The sequence below is a fragment of the Sinocyclocheilus anshuiensis genome, unplaced genomic scaffold (assembly GCF_001515605.1).
Source record: "Sinocyclocheilus anshuiensis isolate Anshui unplaced genomic scaffold, SAMN03320099.WGS_v1.1 scaffold183, whole genome shotgun sequence".
Taxonomy (NCBI): domain Eukaryota; kingdom Metazoa; phylum Chordata; class Actinopteri; order Cypriniformes; family Cyprinidae; genus Sinocyclocheilus; species Sinocyclocheilus anshuiensis.
The window spans coordinates 4,352,310-4,357,070 of NW_015548309.1; positions in this window are offsets into that span (position 1 = coordinate 4,352,310).

Genomic DNA, 4,761 nt, shown 5'->3' on the forward strand with positions numbered 1-4,761 from the left:
TATATATTTTTTTTTTTACATTGCCTCTTAAAAATTCAGCAGTATAACATTGTAAGTCATTAAGACACTGTAGATTTTGTAGATTAAAAGCCCATGACATTAAGACATTGTAGATTTATTTAATTTTTAAGTTAGAAAGTCCTAGACGAGAACTATTCATATTCAAATGAATTGTTCAAATCAAAGTTGGACAAGTGTAGCCTACATGTTTTTGAAAGATATGAATTTTCTTCCAGTCAAGATGTCAATAGTATTTCACTAAAAACTGACTCTCTCTTCTCAGTTGTTCCCCTTTCAAGCGGTACAGGTTGACTAAGAAAATTCTTCCTAAATGAAACACAAATGCAGATAAATGATGCACTGAATGCTTGTAGACATAACTACACTGACTCACGTCACAATCTATGATGACAACGACAATGCAATGCTAGCTAAAATGATAGTGAATGGATTTTTGCATTGTGGCTGGATTGGAGCCAACAGCTGTACATGGTCAAACGGTGATCCTGTCACATTCAACAACATCACCCGAAATTTTACTGAGGAAAGATGCTGTGGTGCACTAACCACTGATGGAACATGGGAGTGTTTCAGCTGTCGTTCAAAAATGTACTTCATGTGTTATAAACAAGGTGATCATCCCTGGGCTCTTTACTGTATATCTTATAAACATACAAAGATTATGAGTAAAACTATTGTCTATTCTTGCATTCATACAGATAGGCAACAGTCATTCAACTATAGTTTAATCCCTGAAAACAAAACCTGGTTTGAGGCTCAGCAGCACTGCAGAAATAATCACTCTGATTTAGTCAGTATCAAAAAATCTGAGGGAAAATTAACGAGTGAAGGAAGCAGTGAATGGGAGTAACGCTATCTGGACTGGCCTTCGGGTATAATTACAGGCTTGCATGGTTTCATGGTGGACATTCTGATTATAAAAAAATACATACTGTGAGACGAGAAACTAAGCATGCAGGATGCTTTACATTTCTCTCAAAACAATTACCGGAATCTTGGTCCAAAAGTAATCTGAATACCTGCAGTGCTCTTTGCTACAGTAGGTTAAGACAATATTTTACGCTCCAGAATTCAACATTTCAAAGCCTACTGCATGCTTCAATAAATCAAAGCATGTAACTAATAACAGTTTTTTCTTTTCTTCTCTTCAGAAAGCTTCATTCATGTCAGTTCTTATAAAATGTCCTGGGAGAAAGCTCTTGATTACTGCAACAGTCATCAGAATAAAGCTGGACTACTGCGCATCGAGTCTGAGGATGATCAGATAGAAATGGAGCGAGAAATAAAAAGAAAACATATTTCAGAGCCACTGTGGGTGAGGTTTAGACAGAGTCGACTTTTCGGTTTCTGGATTTGGTACAATGGACTCCATGTGGGACCCTGGAGTAACTGGAAAGAAGGAAGTCCACCAGAACATCAAATGTCCCAGCACTGCGGTGCCTTAGAGAAGGTGAACGGTCAATATAAATGGTGTGATAAAGACTGCAGATCTAAATTTAGAGTTTTATGTGAGGTATACCTCTCTTTTATGCTTTTTGGTTTATCGCATGCACAGTTTTCAGCGCTCTGCCTCCCCAGAAGGAAAAAGAGCTCATGCGTTCAATAGTGAATAACGGCATCATTCAGCTCTTGTATAATAAAGCTCTTATAGTTAGCACTAGAAGCTAGTTGGTAATGATGTACTTAGTGTTTCTGTTGCCTTTTTCACGTTTATCTCATTGATTCATTTGTTTTATTATTTTGTTGTAAACCTTTATGCCTCGTAATAAGAATTAACATTAAAAGTTGTTCATGAACATTACATTGAGTCCTTTTATTGCGAATATTGTGTTGATAGTATTTGCATTTGCCAAATTTGCAAGTAAACCGAAACATGCAGCCAGTTTAATATTATCATGAATGTGTTATCTGTGATCTTGTTCTGTGATGTTGTCTGTTGCAAACATAAAACAGTAGACCTGTGTTAAGCTTCACATTTCTGCAAAAAATTTAAATTAAAACAAATTCTGGATACTACATTTACTATTTAATTTAATAACAGCTATAAAATGGTTGTCAATTGTAAGTCTTTCACAGCTATCACACAATTTTACAATAGCAACAACAAAAAAAAGTTAATCTAAAAATAATAAAGTTTATTATTGTACATTAAACCAATATTGGAGAATGTATTTTAGTATAGAAAAAAATAGCAAAAAAAATAATTGGTAATCAAAAGATAGTTAAGAAAATTAAAGAAGAGTCAAAAATAAAATAAAATAAATATATAATATAAAATAAAAAAAATCCATATAATCTGCAGGCTCTCTAATCATAAATTGTCTAAACAACATTATTGAATATCTTAATCCATTATTTATAAACCCTTTGCCTATTTTATATACTATATGAACTCTTGTTGTGTGAGTACAATATTACAGAACTGTGTAATTAAACACATTGACTATTTATGACTCAGCGCATCATAAAATGCATTGCTAACTGTTCATGGTTTGGAGAGTTTTTTATATATATATATAATCAGAAACTTATTTGTATTTATAGGCTTGTGTATCTAAAGTGAGATTTAACATACTGATTTTTTATGGATGGACAGACATCAAATTATCAACATATTGGCAGCATCTGAAACATAACATTTATGTATGAACAAGTTTAGAGACTTACAAATGATTAGGAAACCTTGAAGTTCACTAAATATTGAAAGGGTTTGTCATTTTGATTATATTTCTAACAAATGAGATTATTATGACCAGGTTAACACATTTGCATATTTTGGCATAACAGTTTCATTCTGTGTGATTTCAGAATATTAAAGCTGATCTTTTTTTTTTTTTTTTCCCCTATCATACTTGTTGAGCTCTGATAATAAACTTCACGTGAAAAAGGTCTTTCTCAGACAAAGTTTCATTAAAATGCAATGTGTTGCATTACACTACACTACAGCACAAAAGGCTTTCAGATGCTTTATAAAGTTAAAAGCTCCTTTAAAGCTCTGGGGAGAGGGCTGTGCATGTGTGATGCTGGTCTGTGCAACAGAGCCCTAAATCACATACTGCAGACTCGGCACTGCACTTGTTGACAATCCTATATAATCACTGTGATTAAATAACACAAGCAACACATTTTACACCCAGCTTAAGTCTCCCGTGTAAGTGAATACAGAAGCATCAGTCATGTAGAGAGCAAACTCGGCCAGCGTATGTGATCCATCACAACTCTGAACCCTTATCCAGACCCTTTCATGGGCTTTGCTTTTTTTCCATCTTGAAATCCCAAAACAGAGCAAAGAAACAGCACTAGCTCTTAGCACAGTGACTCAACACACCTTCATCTGTTAATGGCCTCAAAAAGTATTTCAACACCTAACAAACACTTCAAAATACAGTATATGAATGAGTTGACCCATTAGCACTGATAGCATTGAATGGATAAGGTTTAATACAGGAGCAAGTCATAAATGACTGAATGTAAACAGACCCAAAGCCCTTCACTACGAGCTATCATTAAAAAAACAAAAGTTGCTATTAAAAGTGTTTATTTGACCAGAATATACCGCTACTTTTTAATCGCTGTCAATGGAGACGATTTGTGTATATAACATGTAATGTCATAATAATCTGAAGAAATGCAGTCATTACGTTTATGCATTACTGTGTATTGATTCTGAGGAAGATCACTTTGAGAGAAAAGTATTAAATATGAAATATTAAAACAGAGAATAAGCTATTAATTTACCAATTAAGGCAAGCCACCACAAACAAAAGCATTGTTTTTTCATGCAATGGTCAATTTGGAGATCTGTTTGGGTTTTCATATCATGTTATTTCAGACTACATCCAACAGATCCATTTTTGGACGAAAACATCCAAAGTATACATTTAAGTGTTTATTTTATTGCACTTTATCTATTTGTGTCTGTAGATTTCAATTGCAATACACATCTTTATTTATATATAAACACTAATATGTCAGCAAAATGACAAGAATTTTGAACCTGGCTTTATCCAATGTTCAGATTTTTTGTTCTGCAAACTAGTGCATATTTAATTAGATAATACCTCATTTAAATATTGAAACAACATTTCAGATTTGCAATTCCTATTGTAATCAATCAGCTAGGGAAGTATGGTGATATCTATTAGTTAAACCTTTTAAATGATCATAACTTGTCAGATAAATTCCTCAAACATGAACTGATAAAGTTCAAAATGTAGTGCATTAGCTGAAGCACATCAAAACTGGACATTGCAGGGCCCAGTGCATTTGAATATGGACACATTATAGATGATATTGATATTTGACTATGGCAGTACAGTATGTTTATGCAAACACTGAATGGATGGAAACGCGATCGCAGTCAAGGAAGAAGTACATTTTTTCTCAATTCAAAACTGCAGATTTGAATTTATTGGTTTATGGAAGAAGCATAAAGCAATGTCTGCACTGCTCAGCGTCATAATCCATTGAGTGTATACGTAAACGTGCACAGGTGATGTCAAGCGTTTATTTACACATCGCTACACTGACCGACAGTAGAACTTTTACTTCTCAAAGTATTTGTTCTAAGAATATGATATTCACAGACATGTGCAACCACACCATATTAGGACAATTAATACACACCACAAATGACTTTTTACACCACCATTTATGATAAATTTCATTTGAATTGGATCTTATGAACAATAATGCCATTTTATTGAATAAAAGACAATTTAGCTCAGTTTTGGTTAGGCT